Genomic DNA, 18,447 nt, shown 5'->3' on the forward strand with positions numbered 1-18,447 from the left:
TCCAGCCAGGCAAACAGACTTCTTCATGTCTGACTGGTAGGCTTGGTATCTGTGTTCCACACAGACAAACTTGTGAGTATTTATAAAGTTAAAGGGTAATGAGTCTGTTATCTCATGTTATTCCACAGCTTGCTGGGTGCCAGGGGAACAGTTTATACAGCGTTTCTGTGAGATACTTTACATTTGATTTAAATCACCCTGAGGAATTAAAATCCCTGAATCATCCTGGTAACTAAAGATGACTCAGGTTATGATGCTTTGGCGCCTGTTCCCAGGGTAACTCTCAAGACCAGAACCTTTGGTGTGATGCTAGGATACCATGTCTTGCCCTTGCCAGAAATCCGCAGTGGATGGTCTTGAAGTTGTGGCTGGGCTGAGGGCCCAGTGGCTGTTTTAGGGAGCCTCGGTAAGATTTTGCAATGATAGTATGACAAGGATGAACATACGGCCATTTTTCTTTCAAAGAAAAAAACATCTTGGCTAGCATATTATTAATTACAATGAATAGAGAAAAGTACTCTTGATTTCCTCTACTGTTATATATTTTCCATTGAATCAAATTAAAGTATAAAATCATAACACAAACCAGGTCAGAGACTAAATGTTCTAATGGCTCCTGGATCTTCCTCCCCCTTTCTCTCCCTTTCTCATTCGTCTCTGGATTGAAGTTGCAGACAGTGCCTTCGGGTGTGGTCAGGGTCAGTTTATGAACGCATTTGGTCTCCCCTCATAGCCACTAGGGAGAAAATATTAGAACGAGGTCTTCTAGGGCATTAATTGCACTAATTTAGTGCAGCCCTAAAAATGCAAAGAACACAGTCCCCGATCTTGGCATTCGAGGCAAGGCAGATCTAAGTTGAAAGCATTCCAAATCTGACATTTTCTATCCCTCCACACATCCCACATTCATTAATTCACACCAATAAGGAAGAAACTGTGAGGGAAGTGCGTCTTGGTCAGACTTGGAGACGGGGCTCTAGTGGCCTTTCCTAGTCAGTTTTTCCATTTTAAGTGACTTATAGCAGGTAAATCTGTAACTCTTTGTTCTGGTTAGAGGAGAGACTCTCTAGGCTATGTATAATGAAGAATAAAATATAAGTTCAATTGCTAATTGAAGAAGTCCAGGATTTTGTAAATGTGTTTGATCACCATTGGGCTATCTTCACAATAAGCAATGGGACTTTTGTTTCCAGACTCCTTGGGACCATATGCTTATCATGTGTAGTAATTAGGGACTCGAGTAAGAGACAGAGGCAGAGAGTCAGCCGAACTACCAGCATTTATGTCACATTTCACCACTGCCCTTTCACTAGTCCCAGTGCAGATGATAATCAGTGTACTGTTTAGCAAGAATTGGTTTTTCTATAAATTTCTCATTCCATAATGAGCCAAATATAGGACCTGACTATCTGGAGGGAAATCCAGTCAGGTCTTCTAAAGGCTGGACTTGCAGAAAGCAGAGGTCATTATAGATCTTGTCTGAGTGACTGCCCAGGAAGGGGAAAATGAGGGGGAAACTGACACTGTGGGTTTTACAAAGCTGAGGAAAACTGACCATGGCACTGAGGACAGACGTCTGACTGTTTTTTTTTATTTCAAAGATTCTTTCCATAGGGCCTGGGATGAGTCATACCCACAAACAGGCCATTTTGGCCCAGTTGATAACAGGCCTATATTGTGATGTATACAAGCACCCTTATCTCTGTTAAACTACAGTCTTTGCTGCTGCTTCCCGGAAACACAGATGTCCCTTTACAATCACCAACCTAAGTATTGTAAAATCCACCTATGGCCTAGAAGCCCTGCTTCCAGTGTCCTGCCTTTTTGGGCCAGACAAATGGGAAAACTCTTTTCAATAATTCCAAACCTTGTCTCTCATTCTAAAAACCAAATAAAAAAATACCCCTGTATCTGGTCCCCCTAAGAAAGGTATGTTTACATTTCTCTGGTCCTGGTCACACATATTTGTGTTTAGAAATAAATTTCATTAATTATTATTTCTGCAGAGTTGACTATTTTCATCAGCAACGCCTTTGAGTCAGTGTTTACACTACATTCCATTGTTTAGCAAAACTGGGAAGTATTATTAAAGAGAAGTTGTAGACCAGGAGTGTAAGACAGTCACCAGTGAGGCTCCAGAGAAGGGGAAGGCGTGTTTAAGGTGTGAATTCATGAAATCCAATTCTAGTTTTTAGGAAAGACTTGCATTAAAAGGAAGTGCACATATGTTGCATATATTTACCTAGGGACACACTGTAAGCAACAGCATTCTCTAGATTGTAGGAATCTTGTCAATATTAATTCTTGAAAAGTGGTGACCATTAAAAGTGCCAGGGGCATAGGTCACAATCATGGAAATGTACTCATGTTGGGTAAATTCAACTTTCAAGCAAAGTGATGTATAGTGATTAAATGTATAAAGTTAAAAAAAGGGTAAAAAAACAAAAATGGAAACAAAAATCCCATGGATACTTTATTCTATCACAACCAGGAATTGTTTGTAAATTATAAAAAATAATTATTTATTTAATTTTATTTATTATTATTTGCTATAGGGCAGGTGCACTCACCAGTGACAGAGAGAGAGGGAAAGTGAGAAAGCAAGCTGCCAGGTCTAGGACTGGCCATGGTCAGTCATGTGGGAGTCCAGCCCCTCAACCACCATGCCACCTGGCCCTCACAACCAGGAATCTTTCATGGATTTGAAGATTCTTTCATAGATGTGCAAGATGGTGGTGCTCTGAATTCTTGTGTCTCCCCTGGAGTGGCCGAGGTACTACTGCATTTGGTGTAGGCTGAATTATACATTTAAATTTCCCTTCATGATAAGACCTCATCTTATTGCAGTAGAGAATAAGTTAAGCAACTAGGAATGTTCACTTAAAATTCTACCCTAATGTTACCAACATTTAAACAGGGCTGGAAGAAATATTGGTGTTGACTTGGAGTGAGAAATGACAACCTTCACAGGTAATGGAAGGGTTTTTTTCCATCTTGTGTTTGCTTCATTCATACTTGTGAGCCAGGCCTGTGCTAACTTATAAACAGCTTAGCTGTCTGGTCTCATCAAGGTCCCTGCTTGTTACGATCTGAGAAAAGAGATACTCTGGACTGTGATTACACTGAAGGTAATAATATCATGGTTCAAATGCCCAGCTGTGTGCATCTGTTTGAGACTCATTTGAATGACACTGACATATTGGCCTATAAGATTTACTCAATAATATTTGCTACAACAGAACATTTTTTTCCATGAAAATGATTTGTATGGTACTTAAAATTACTATTAACTTGATGTGTTGTTTTCTTTCAGAGAGACAAGTCCGTGAATGGGAGTTACTAAGAATTTTAGGGTTTACTACGAAAGCTTAGAAAACAAAATATATTATGTGATCTGAGAAATGAATCCCTTTTTTGTTGTTGTTGTTTACCACCCTTATGTCAAACAGAGTATGACGGAGAAAAAGCAAATGGTTTGAAGACAATTTTTATTTGAAAAATAAACAGATTAAACAACCACAAAGCAAATTTTTCTAATTTTAACTCCTTTATACAGAACAGGCTGGTTTTCTGATTTTGATAGACATTTTGTATTAAAACATCTCAGTTTCTAAGGACAGACTAGGCTTCAGTTTCAATTTAATTAACAACAGAGGCTTGCTTTCCTTGGATGCACATTCAATATGATTTTTCTTTTTTTCTATCTCTGAGAAATTCCTTCCTGCAGAATACCTTGATGAGCCTGACGAGGACTCAGTACGTTTTTGACCACAGTTAACTGGTCCAAATTTGCACAAGGCTTGAACCAGTTTTTTGTTTGTTTGTTTGTTTGTTTGTTTGTTTTTTGTAATCTTGGAGAAAAAAGTTGGATGGATTTAGGAATGAGAGGTGGAAAATGTGCAATAGATTTTTTAAAAAAGCTTCAAAGGAGAGATCTACTGGGGCTAAAGCCAGAATGAATTCCTGGAAGATGAAGACAGTCCTAATGGCATTGGTGATCTCTACAGAAGCACTAATCAAAAACCTAGCAATCTTCTTAGCAAAATCCCTAACAGGTAAGAGGTGGAAATGTGAATGTCAAAGAAGTGATAGATAATAATCCAGTCAGCATGCAGCAGCAAAGAGGCTGCCGGTGTGTGTGTCCCTGAACTCAAGGGAGCCCTGGCCAGCAGGTTGCTTTGGACTTCCATGGTCACCGTGATTGTGTGGCTCACAGGGAGACCAATGGACATGGATTGCCTATAGGACACTCTGGCCAGGAAACAGTGATCCTTGGTTGGTGGAGCGTGCAAGAAGTGAATCTGGATAAAAGTGCCTATCATGACAATGGTTGTCCGTGAGATGAGATTATGTAGTATCCTGAGGGAACAGCAGGTCTTCACACACCCTAAAAAGTGCATGGGACAAGAGAAATCCCAGCCAAACGGGGGCAGTAAGATACTCTTCTGCTTCCATACAAGGATGATGATATTCAACACTAAGAAACACATAGAAAGAGACCTTTGATGTTCTTGATTTTCTGGGAACATGTGGAGAAGGCACTTGGGTCTGGTGTACTGAATTTCTCCAGTCATTTTGTTCTTTGAATTTTTCTTTCTGGACTGGGGGAAGGGGAGGAAATAAGAAATTCAGACATCAAGAAAAATATTGAATAATCAGAGGGATTGAGATTAGATTCACATGAGCCTTTCTTTAGCACATTTTTGGGTTAGTTCTGCAAACATAATTCCAAAGTTATAGTAACGTATTCATACATTGGTGCACAGAACAGTAAACGTGGTGTTTAAAACAGTGACACTTACTTGATCCTGTGAATCCTCTCACCAAAAGCTGTTTTGAAACTTCATTTTTCTCTCACTGCTCATTTGAATTATACCACTTATGGGCCTGCAATCTGATAATGAGCCATCTTATATTAGAGCCTACATTTTAACAATTTCCAAAGAATAAAAATGTCTAGGGCAAAGGACAGATTATGAAAGTGTTTCAGGGAAGGAATTCTGATGACATATTGTGGCTTGATATTTTATTCAAGGAAAATTTAAAATTCAACACGCACGGGAACGATTGACCTCTTCCAGCAATTTAAAGCATGAAGATAAGATGCGTGAGTGATAAGGTGATAAGAGGCGGTTATTTGACTGTACCCCAGGTGTGTCCTCCTCCCACACAGACATATTTGAAGACCATCAGAATATTCATCGCTCCCCTGCACCTTTGCATCCTTTTCTTTCCTGCTCATTTCAATATGATTTCACGTGAAAATGTCCTTTATGGGCCACTTGGATATCCAGAGCCAAAGCATTAATTAGCTCCTTTATGCTTCAAGGCTATCGTTACATACTAGGCTCGATAATTGTTTCCAACAATTCCATTTTCAGAATTATTTTCATTTAGTCCCAAGCACACATAGTGAAATAAAATAACTTTTTGTTTCAGTTCGTATAGTAACTTATGCCCAAATTGAAATTAGAAATTCCTTTTTTTGTACATTTCATACGGCTCTTACATTTCTTATTATTACAATTGTTAGCATTTCCTTAGATACCCTTTCCTCCAAAATCGAATTCGCAAATGTATATGCTTAAAATACACTTCATGGATAACTTGAAAAGAAATTAAAGACCCATCTCCTTAATAATTATAGAACTTGGCTGAGAAAAGCAATCTGATAAAATGAGATAGAATATGAAGATGGAGATCATTTTCTTAAGCATTTTACTATAGAGCAAGATAGTAAAAGAGTCTCTCACATCATTTTGGTCAGAGTTATTTCTACCAAGGCAATTATTTATTTTATTTATTTATTTTTTGAGAGGTTTCCGCTATAGGGTGCGTGCGCTCGCCAGTCAGACAGACAGAGACATAGAGACGGAAAGCGAGAAATCACCTCCCAGAGGGGATGGTCACGCCGCAATCCCTTCTCCTCTCGGGATCTTGTGCACGCATGCACACGCGCCCGGCGTGAGTTTTAAGCCACCGGGTCCGGGACTGAACCGCAGTCAACTACATGGGAGTCTAGCGACATAGCCATTACACTAACTGCTGGTCCCCTCAAGGCAATTATTTTAAGAGAGCCTCCAAATGCCTTCTTTAGCCTCATTCATGGTCTTTTAGCTTCACTGTTTATAAGTCAAATTCTATGAGGGGGTCTTCAAAAAGCTAGTGGAAAATGCGTATTATGGAAAAACTATACATGATTTCAAAAATTTTTTTGCACCAAAATGAACTCATACCTTCCTTTTTTGAAGTCTCCTCACAGTCGCTTGAAATCTGTCTCCCCACCTTTCCCCAAATCTTTTGGCTCTTTCACTTGGGCAATGTGCACACATTTGCACAGAATGTGGTTATTTTCCAGCCCTTTGGTGATTCCTGAATAAAACCTGACCACAGTCCCTCTCAGTGGGACAAACTGTAAATTTTCATGGTACTCACCTATCATCCATAAAGCAGTTAGCAGAGACTTCAGAAATGTTATTTAATAATGCCAGTTTTATTTCATTTCGAAGAGCTGAGTAATTTTAGGCCCCAAAGAGAGGAAAGATATGCTTCTTAGCACTTGTAATTGCTATTTGAATATATGTATATATACAGTAAGAATTAATGACATCCCCTGTTGCTCCAATACCCCCACTATCTGTGTTATGGCTTGTGATGTATCAGCTCAAGGTCTCACCTCTGAGTTCTCTGGGGCCTTATCTTCTATTCTGCACCTCATCTTCAGTCCCAGACATAGGAAATGTAAATCCCTGGACTAATCTTCAGACTTAGAGTGGTCTCTAAAATTGACTATGAGCAGAAGCTGCTTTATTCCCCAAGGAGCCATTAAACCTTCTATTCTGAGCCAGATAATCCAAATCCGAATTCTAGTTTTAGGTAAGTGACTTCCAGATCCAAGGGAAGTAATTGGCCTAATGAGCTTGAAAATGTATTTGCTTATGATCACAATAGAGTAAGTCAGCCTTAATTTCATGTCAGAGCCAACATGTACTCATTAATGACTGAATAATCATGATAATAAAAAATAAGAGTAGCAATAATAGTAGCAAATGAATTCTAGTTTCACAATTAGAAGTGAAAACTCTGGAGCCAGACCACCAGAATTGGAATCTAGGCACATCCACTGATGAATGAAATTTAGGGGGGGTTCCATAATGTGACTATTGTGAATAGTGACTCAGAAGACAAATACTACATATTTCCAGTCTTATGTGGAAGCTAGGAGAGCTGATCTTACAGAATAGAGAGTAGAATAGTGGTTATCAGAGGCTGGGAAAGGTAGGAGACAAGGGGTTAGGGAGAGGCTCATTAACAGGTACAGAATTCTAATTTTACAGAAGGAATATGATTTGGTGTTCTATGGTATAATTGGGTGACTATAGTTAACAATAATTTGTTGTATATTTCTTTTAAAAATATTATATTTATTATTATTATTATTCATACATTAAATCACTATATATCATTTAGATTGTGAAGAGACTTTACCCAGCATGATATACACCTCAGCCCAGCCCAACTGAGAATACTATACACATCCTTGTCAACAGATAATAAACCTTATCTGTGTCCCACAAGTATCTTACATCTCCATTTTCCCCCCAAATTTCCTTTCCTACTCTTCCCCTCCCACACTCTCTTTCCACTTTGTCTCTAGTGTCCATTACGATTTTTAATACTTCTATGTTCTCCAGTTTTTCAGTCTCTACCACAGAGTGAGGACAGTCAGTATATGTTAAGTGGAGACATACAATGTCTCTCTTTCAAGCCTGACTTGCTTCACTAGCAACAAATCTTCCATATTCGTCCACTTTCTATTTCAAACTAGCTAGCAGAGAGGAATTTAGATGTTTCCAGCACAGGAAATGATAGAGGTTTAAGATGATAAATATGGTAAGTGCCTTTACTTGATCATTACACAACGTATATATGTATCACAACATCACACTGTGCTCCACAAATATGTACTATCATGCATCAATTAAAAATAGAACAGCACAGTATATTAATTTATACTGTCATATTGGTACACCTACACACCTAATTTTGTGTAAATCAGTGAAGATCATCTAAATAGAAACTCAGTCACATTGATTTTATTCCGTGACCGATGTTGCTGCTTTTCTGTATGTATTGCTAACTCATTTAAAACCATATGGTGGTTAAGGCACTGGACTCCACATGGCCTACCACTGTTCAAGCCCTGGACCTGGTGGCTTGAAAATCATGCTGGGCATGTGTGCCAGAAAAGAAATGGGGAGAGGGGATTGTGGCATGGCCACAATGAGTGATATCTCACTCATTGTGAGATATCAAAATGAGTGATATCTCATTTTCCTTCTTTCTGTCTCTCTCTGGTAAACCCATGTGCCCTATGGCAAAAAAAAAAAAAAAGTACTAATAGTGTACGTATACCTGTCTGCAAGGGTTGTCAACTGCAAGCAACAGAAACAGGCTTTGGATGTTTTCATCAGATCAGGAGTCACCAGAAAGATTATAGACTCAGGCTTAAGGCTATAACCCAAATCCTGGGAGGAGCTGGTCATGTGAAAACACCATAACAGCACCTGATGAGAATTAGGGGGTATTGCCTGTTCCCTAAATGCCTCCACTCTGCTTTCTGGGCATTAAGGGCACCAACACCAGCCCTACTGCCACTGAAAGCTGACCTCAGTGCTCCAGCAATGCTGCCAGAGTCTTATGCTATGGCTTTGATAGATTCTATTTCCCCGAAGAAAGCTTTTAATTCACCATGTGACTGGTATGAGCAGATCCAAGAGCTCCCGCGTGGCCCTTCTAGTGTAATAGTCCTATTCCATGGATCAGGGAGTCAATATCAGCACAAATTTGGCACCTGTTGAGCAAATCTATTTCAACTATATGTCTAGATGCTACTGCGTCCATAATAAATTAGCTGAACATTTCACTTATAAATTGATTCCTATATTTGCCCTCTCTGATTAGTGGATTATGATGGTGGTCTAGATCTCCCAAAATTAGTGTAGCTCAGAGACAGCATGAACCTAAAAAGTCTGGTTACTTCTTTTTTTTTTCCATTAATAATTACCCTTAAGTGCCTGAAATCCATTTTGAGTAGATGAGGAATGAAAGCCACAAAATGTATACATGATTTTTTTTTTTTTGGAGAGATTTTCACTATAGGGTGTGTGCACTCCTTGCCAGACAGACAGAGAGAGACATAGAGACAGAAAGCAAGAAATCACCCCCCAGGGGGGATGGTCATGCCGCAATCCCTTCTCCTCCATTCTCCCCTCGGGATCTTGGGCACGCATGCACATGAGCCCGGCATGAGTTTTAAGCCACTGGGTCCGGGAAGCGAACCGCAGTTGACTACGTGGGAGTCCAGCGACATAGCCATTACACTAACTGCTGGTTCCCTATACATGATATTTTTGAAAGGTTTTTCCTTCTAGTTACACAGTCTCTCCTTAATCCAAGGGATTCTGGATCTTTGAATCGATTCATCTATGGGAATTATGTGAGGAGCTGTCATTACATTCACAGCATAGTAGTCTCCTCTTATCCATAAGAAATACATTTCAGGAGTCTCAGTGGCTGCCTAAAATCTAGCAGAATATGCTGTTTTTTCCTTATAAATACATATCTATGATAAAGTTTATTTATAGATTAGACATAGTAAGATATTAACAGAATCACTACTTTTGCACTTTGGGAACACTGTTAAGTAAACTAAGGGTTACTGAGGGACCAGCAGATGGCATAATAGTTATGTTGCTGGACTTCCATGTAGTCAGCCATGATTTGAGTCCCAGACCCAGTGACTTAAAACTCACACTGGATGCATGTGTGTGTGCCCAATATCCCAAAAGAAGAATGTAGGAGAAGGGATTGCAGCTTGGTCATCTCTCTGGTCATCTTCCCTAGGGTGATTTCTTGTTTTCTGCCTCTCTATCTCTCCCACAAGCACATGCACCCTATAATCTCTCTTAAAAAAAGGGGGGGGTTTACTATATGTGATAACTGATCTGGTAACCAAGATGGTAACTAAGTGACCAAGAAATGGGTGGTGTATACAGCTTGGATAAGCTGGATTAAGGGATGATTCACATCCCAGACGGGATGGAGTAGAATGGCAAGAGATTTCTTCATCCTACTTCAAATGGCACACAATCTAAAACTTATGAGTTGCTTATTTTTGGAATTTTCCATGGAATAATTTTAGACTGTAGTTGATCATGGATAACTAAAATAGGGGAAAAAGAAATTACAGATAAAGGGGGCATTGCTGGATTTCAAATTAGAGCCCTGCTCTCTGACACTAGCAATGAGTCCTACATGTCAAGTAGAAACTTACTGGGTTGCCCATTCATAGTCTAAGGACACCATGCTCAGCTAGCCACCTCTAATGATCTCTGTGGGCCAGACTTTCTGGGATATCATATGTTCGTCTTATTAATCATAGTGTGTTAACCCTGATTTTAACACACATATTATCTCTTCCACTTCAGGGTTTTTGACACCATTATTAAAATTAGATTCCATTAAAAAAATGTACCAGAGGCATGTGCACTTGCTGCAGAGAGGCAGAGGGACACGAGGGAGGGAGGGAGGGAGGGAGGGAAAAAAGAGAGAGAGAGAGAGAGAGAGAGAGAGAGAGAGAAAGTGAGAAAGCACTTTTTTGTAGGGGACAGTCACACCACAATCCCTTCTCCTCCATTTCTCTCTTTTTTGGGGATTTTGGGCACACAACACATGTACCTGGTGTGTTTGTCAAGCTGCTAGGTCCAGAGTTGGAATTACATAGTCAGTCATATGAGATCCATACCACTGGCTGGCCCTAGATCCATTTTAGATTTGACATCTCTACTCACATCTATAGGCTGCAGATAACAGCAGCTTCAGTACTTTAAAAAGAAAAGGATTATGCTTCTTTAGCAGTTAGTTTCTCCATGCTGTGGGGAAAATGCTACTGAACTCTACATGGAGGATATATCCATGGGTTGTATACATGGAATGCTTATAATAAACCCAGTTCAACATGTCCATCTTCCCAAGCTTTCAACTCCTTCTGAATACACCAAGGAATTTCTTCTGGTTTATTACTTTCATTTTGCTCAGGAATCATTTAATCTAGGTTTTAATCAAGAAAAAGGCCATTAGAGCCATGTCCATATGCTCTAGCTAACTGCTATGGACTAAATATTTGAATCAACCCGCCCCTATTTATATGTTACAAACTTAATCATCGGAGTGACAATATTGGTCTGTCCTTTGGAAGTTGATTATATCACGAAGGTGGAGCCCTCATGAGTAACATCTCTTAGAAAGGGAAATGGTCATTTTACAATCTCTTCTCCTACACCTCCCCCTCCCTGCAGGATTTTGGGCATGCATATACATGTGCCTGGCATGTTTCTCAAGCAGCAGGGTCTAGGGTTTGAACTTCATAGTCAGCCATCTAGGATATAACTATCTTAACCACCAGGCCAAGAGCTGGCCCATCTTACTCTCTTTCTACACCTGGCTTTTGCCTTGAGTTTGCCATTCTATACTTCTTAACAGTTCTGCAAAACTTTCTCCGTGTCGGGATCAGCAGTTAATGTAATGGCTATGTTGCAGAACTCCCCTGAGTTTGAGTCCCGGACCCAGTGTCTTAAACTCACGCCAGGCATGTGTGCATGTGTGCCAAAGATCCCGAGAGGAGAATGGAGGAGAAGGGATTGTGGCATGGCCAACCCCCCTGGGGGGTGATTTTTTGTTTTTTTTTTTTTTTTGTCTCTCTGTCTCTCTCTGTCTTTTTGGCAAGCACGTGTGCCCTATGGCAAAAACCTCTCAAAAAAACAAAACAACAACAACAAACTTTCTCCATGTAGTATTCTGGGTTTCCTCTCGACAACGAATAAGGAAGGGAAACGTGTGTGTACTGTTTTAGACAGGATCTCACTTTGTCTTGATCCTCTTGCCCGAGCATCTGGGACTATAGACATACCAAGTTCTGAATGGATGATAGTTGTAATTATCTTAGTGATGGTAAGCTACCTTAAAAGTAGGGATTAAAGGATTAATATAGGATATTCTAAAATTGAGATTAGTAATTGAATTAGGGTGAGATTGAGTCTTAGGGCTGAAAATATCAATATTTCCCCACCATTCATCTACACCATAAGGCACTACTCAGGAGGCAACACTTACAGGTATTGATGGTGATGAAGCAGAAGCACCTCCATCTTTGAACTTTATGTTATACTTGCTTCCTCCTTTTGCCCAGAGTAAATACAGTGATTAACAATCTTACTGTCTTTGCTAACTAGCCCAAAACATTTTTATTTCGATGTCCTTAGCAATGTACCCACTAATCACCAGACCCCTGCCCAGAGCCATGGAAACCATTAAAGGTCTAGAGAGTGCTGTTAGAAATGATTAACCTGGTTGATCTGGCTTCTATAACTGGTTTTGCATAGGAACCCAACTCTTTTCCCTTTCCACCCCCTCCTCATTTTCCATTGTAATCACCATGTCGACCTAGAAATGATTGTGATTTTTGCCTTTATAGGCATCCCTCTCTTTTCACTTGGGGCTGCAGGGTCTTGGAGAGACATAATAACCCATCATCCCTGGCTTATTAAATGACTTATAATTTGACTTTGACTGGATGTTCTCTTATTTCTTGCTGATCAGACTATCACAATGAGAGACCATTTCTTATCTGGAAATCATCCAAACCACTTTGTATTTTGTGGTTCTCTATACAATTTTCAGAGATTTATTTTCTTACTTTTGCTCTGATAGTTGATGTACATATTTTCAAATATTTTGTTATTTAAAATTTAACTTAATATCAAGTTCCACTTCATATCCCCCAAGATACTTGCAGGTAGGCTCCACAGGTCAAGCTCTCTTCCCCCATCCCTTTTTGCCCTGTCTTCCTGAGACCTGGCTGCTGGTCTAGATGGGCTTTGTCAACATCTTGTGACCATTCCCTTACCATATGGCACCAGTGGCTGGGGCTGTTCTGGATTGGTTGGTCCTTTGGAAGGTGATGCACCCCACAGCATTCCAAGATCAGAGGCACTGAATTAATGTTCAAGCTCTGGCAACTCTACTAATCAATAACCTGATCTTGTATTGTCATCTTCAAACAATGTGTATGGAAGCAGACCCCCTGCCTTAAAGACAGGGAGCCTGTGCTGATCTTATAAGTGATGTGTATACTCTTTGATCTTTTTTTTTTTTTTGACAGGTTTTTGCTATAGGGTGCGTGCACTCACCAGAAAGACAGAGAAAGACAGAAACACAGAAAGTGAGAAATCCCCCTCCAGGGGGATGGCCACGCCACAATCCCTTCTCCTCCATTCACCTCTCGGGATCTTGGGCACACACGCGCACGCACCTGGCGTGAGTTTTAAGTCACTGGGTCTGGGACGTGAACCGTGGTGGACTACATGGGAGTCCAGCGACATAGCCATTATGCTAACTGCTGGTCCCTGTACTCTTTGATCTGAACATAACTGACCTGAGCAAGAACCATTCTCCGCCCAGCCATCAGCATAGCATCCTGTCCTGTGTAAGTAAACTCATGCCTTTCCCTGCTGGACCTCTGGGTGTGTTTTTTGAAACTGGTAAAAATTATGGACAAGTTCTTACAGATTTAAGGCTCCTCCTCATAGTACTTACTGGCATGTCTTACAGATATTAATACAAAATACATATCCATAAACACATATTGAGTGAATGAGACTGAAGTTCTATTTTTAGACATCAAGTTTAGTATTCAGCTTACCTTAATCACAAACATTAAAGTAAAAGTGGAACTATGCCAGAACACCTGGCCCAAAACAAAATAATAAATTGACCACTTGAGAGTTGATAGAATCCTGAAAGATTAGTTGCTTTTTATTGTGTTAATTGAACTATTTATTATTCACTGCAGAACTTAATGATGCTCCATGATACTTTTGATTTTTTGCTTGAATCTTGAGAATCTTCAGAGATTTATCCCCAAAGGCAAAGAACAATAGAAGAGCTCTAAAGCCACAATGAGACTTTGAATTATTGCTGAACAATAAATGAGTTCTTATTCCAAAAGGTAAGACTTTGGCTTTTGTTAATGGATTTGATGTCTATTTTCTTTCATTGAGACCACTTTAGTGACTGAAGTTGTATCTGGACTCACAAATCACAGTTGGGAAACAGGACGGATATAATCAAGTAATTAGCTAGTGAGCAATTTTGGCTACATCGCAGTGTCCCTCATCAGTTTTATTGAACAAACAGATATAATTCAAGTTGCCAAAATTCCTTGTTTAACTGTTTGTGAGACAGAAATTCTTTTTTAAAAAAGGAATTATTTTATAACTTTATTTATTTATTTCATTTGACTAGGGAGGGACAGAGAGAGAGAGAGAGAGATAAAGTGAGAATGCCAGCCACCAGGTCCGTGACTGGAATCGCAGTCGGCCATGTGGGAGTCCAGCACCTTAACCACCACGTCATCTGCTGGCCCCAAGACAGAAATTTTTATCACATTTCAAGACCGTCTGAATTTGGCACTACATAAAAGTGCTAAGAGATGTTTAGGACATTTTTTTTAAAAAGAATTATTTATTTAAATTTTTTATTATTATTTTAAAATTTGCTATAGGGTATGTGTGCTTAGCAGAGAGAGAGAGAGAGAAAGAGAGAGAGAGAGAGAGAGAGAGAGAGAAAGAGAGAGAGAAAGTCAGAAAGCAAGGCTCTAGGTCTGGGTCTTGAATCATGGTCGACCATGTGGGAGTCCAGTGCCTTAATCACTATGCCATCTGCTGGTCTCTAAAGATTTATTTTTAAAGTTTATTTGTTTGTTTGTTTGCTTGTTTTTTTTTCAGTTAAAGGTGAATACTGTAATTTTTGTCTATATTGTCAGCATTAGATTTTTAAGATAATTCTGCTTTAAAAAAGATGAGTTTGTGGGTTTGTAAACACAGAGTTTAAATTTCCATATTGTAGCACAAGTACATGATTTCAAGAGGCTCCTTAACATTGTTAAAAAGGTTCAGAGCTGGCAGGTGGTGTGGTGGTTAAGGTTGCTGCACTCCCACATGGTCAACTGTTGTTCGAGTCCCAGACCTGGTGGCTTGTTTTCTCACTTTCCCTTTCTCTCTCTCTTTCTCTCTCTCACTCTGTTCTTCACTGGTCAAATGAAAAAAAATAGGCAAATAATTAAATAAAGTTAAATAAAATAATTCTTTAAAAATGAAGTCTGGAGACCTCTCTATACCAGGCACATATGTGCCCATGATTTGGGCTGGCTGAAGTAGGGGGTAAGTTGTGGTGTCAAGACCCTGTTGGAAGTCCTGTATGTCTGTCTCTCTGTCTCTTTTGCTCATGAAAGAAATAAAGTTTTAAAAATTGAACAAAAAGAATATTCAAATTATTTGAAAAATTAATAAAGGTAGTATTCAACTTTTCAGACTTTTGTTATATGCTTGGGTGAGAATTTCTTGTAGTAGTAGATGGTGATTTACTTAGACAACTTATAGAACCACCTGCAAAATACAATGTTTCTAAGGCAAAGAGACTTTCATTTTGAATGCTAATACTTCATTAATCGGAGTCTTTCATCCTCCTTGGGCCACAGGTAACTCTGATAACTTGGGTCTGAACATTACATAATTGGGAGAGCAGAGCCAGGGTTAAGGCACTAAAAAGCTCAATAATTAGTGCTCGATGTTGTAGCCTTTGCTCACTTTTCAGTCGGACTTTGACAGGTTAACACTTCTGTTTCCTTTCGTCACAGAGATTAAGGATGCCTACTTCCCTTCCATTCAAGCACCTATGCCCTCAAGAAGGGTAATGAGGGAACCAGCAGTTAGTGTAATGGCTATGTTGCTGGACTCCCATGTAGTCGACCGCGGGTCGCGTCCCGGACCCGGTGGCTTAAAACTCACACCGGGCGCATGTGCACTCGCTTTCTGTCTCTCTGTCTCTCTCTGTCTGTCTGGTGAGCACACATGCCCTATAGTGAAAACCTCTCCCCCAAAAAAAAGATAAAAAGAAGGGTAATGACTGGGTGGGAAGGAAAAGGGCATTTTCCCTGCTGTCTACTTGATGTGTGCAAAAAGCCTGGCAAGAATTTTAACTTGCAAGAATGGGGGAGCATAAGAAGGCTCAAAGGCTACCCCAAAAACAGTTATTCCACATACTTTTCCCCCTTGCCAAATGGAAAAACAGTGTGGTAGCCAGATAGTAATGGGATACACAAGTAAGTTATAAGGGAAGAAAGTTTGTACTAGCATGTGAATTTCATTGTATAGACGTTCTTTGGTGAAAAGATAATTTTGCATGGTGAAGCGGAAAGAAAAAAGGCAAAGGGTACAGAAAAAGACCAAAGCAAAGAAAATCACCACTAGACATTCACAGAAGACATTCTTGGGGATTCCTAAGAGCATTCGGAGTTACTACTAGCAACCAGTACTCTGAACGAGAGTGCTGTGGTCTCTGGACCTGCTAGCTGAAGAAAGGGTTCCAGCTCTTCAGCCCGGAACTTGGTGGATGAATTTGGAATTGCTGATTATTACAGTAAAAGAAGTCTGGATAAAATATCTGGAAGCTGAAGTCTTTATTGACAGAATCAACAGAACATTTGTGGTAGCAGAGCGGGACACAGTATTCTGCCACAATTTCTGACGCTCAGATTAGATAGATCTATCTGAACACGGCTCCTCCTAATCCCTTCAGCTTTGTCTGATAATGATTATTTGTACAGAGGTGTTTGTAGATTGAAACTATTTCACTCATATCATTCTTCTTTATGCAGCTTTTGGAGACAAATAGTTTGGTTCAAATTTTTGAAAAGTGATAGGCTAAAAGCTAGAAAAACAGTTAACAGAAAGAAGCTTAATATTATTCATTCTCCTCTTTGAACATCTTACTTAAGTGCTTTATCAGAGCTGTTAGCTCAGGGTTCCCACCCCATGCAATAGTTTGTTTATAGGCTTTAGATTCAAGCTCTTCAAGAGTATTCCGGTGTACCAAAAAGAACCTACATCCTCAAGATATTGTACAAATTTTTTTTTTTAATATCTATGTTTTCTGCTCTCTGGTGCAAGATATTCGGTACCTGGGTGCTCTCAGGCCTTGACCAAATAACATGAATAGTTGGGAATGAACATTTTCTCTCTGTTAGATCCTCACAAAAACTTTTGTTTTCACTATTTTCTTTAGGGTGTAGATGGGCATAATCATCCCTAATTTGGAAAAAGAGCCCACGTATATTTAGTCATGGCTTTAGGTCTTCTTTGTAATCAGAGAACAACTGTGTGAGGCCTACTGCCAACCGGAACAGCTCCCCTGTCTTCTGCAGCCACAAGGGTTTATATTCTTCTTCAGTGGGACAGGTGTAATTATCCCGCCAGTAACTATCCAGGCCTCGTCCGTGATGAAGTTTTAAAAGCTGGTGGGTTAAAAGCTTTGTTGCATCTGGGTGATCAAAGGTTAAAATTTTCTCCAAGTCAAGAAAATATACACAATTGATGGAACTGGTGACAGAGGGAATTCCATATATGCTGTGTGCCACTGGAAAGACACGACAAAGTTTTGAGTTGTCTTCCATATGGTCGGTGAGTAAACTGGCATTATGCAACATTTCCATCACTTCAAACCTCTGGAACTTTTAACCAATGATGAAATGCCTGTGAAAGTTTGGTTCTCACTTGTTTACCCAGTAACTAGAGTAAATACTTGTAGGGTTCTAGAAGAATCTTAAGTCTTCAGAAATTAAAGTAAAATATTAAAAATAGAATAAAATTTTAAAAATAAAATTAAAAACTGATCTACTCCGGACGCTTCCCTTCCTGTCTTTGAACGCTCCCACAACTGCATCGCACCCACTGCGAGGGCTTTGCTTTCGCCAGTCTGCCGCCTAGGGCTCCCTCCAGGTGACACCCATGCAGGATGATCCAGAGCACCTCTGACAAAAACTGCACTGGGGCATCGCGCACCACAAACCAATGCAATCCGAAGAAAGGCTGGCTTCTGACTTGCTACATGGACACATAAGCGGAATGACCCAGCCCTGCACCCAGACTGTGGCCAGTGCGCCAACATTTCTTTCTTTCATGAGAGTGAGAAACAGACAGAAACAGAGAGAAATTTTTGCATTTTTGCTCAAATTTTTAATCTGCTGATCTGCCCTGTGGATTTTGGGTTTGCCAGCCCCTATGATTACTGCATAAGCCAAATTCTTAGAATCTCCCTCTCCCAACCCACATACACTCACATGTGTGCATGCATAGATATGCACACATCTATGCTGGGCAGTGTCCTCGCGCCTCGATCTCCTTCCCCGAATCCTCCAGCTAGTCTGGGTTTTGGGTGTGCATGCTCTGGACATGTTTCAGGTCTACTTGGATTCTGAACTCTTCCCACACTGCAGAGTAGCACCTGACTGTCTGGACTACAACAGTTGGGCTAATATTTAAAGATTTA

The 18,447-nt window shown here is 40.0% G+C and overlaps 1 pseudogene; it reads right to left on the reverse strand.

Moving 5' to 3' along the window:
* Nucleotides 1-16,863: 16,863 nt before the first annotated feature.
* Nucleotides 16,864-17,714, reverse strand: LOC102480595 (geranylgeranyl pyrophosphate synthase-like; annotated as a pseudogene).
* Between the last annotated feature and the right edge of the window lie 733 nt (nucleotides 17,715-18,447).

Source organism: Tupaia chinensis, unplaced genomic scaffold (assembly GCF_000334495.1).
Source record: "Tupaia chinensis unplaced genomic scaffold, TupChi_1.0 Scaffold000514_1, whole genome shotgun sequence".
Taxonomy (NCBI): Eukaryota; Metazoa; Chordata; class Mammalia; order Scandentia; family Tupaiidae; genus Tupaia; species Tupaia belangeri.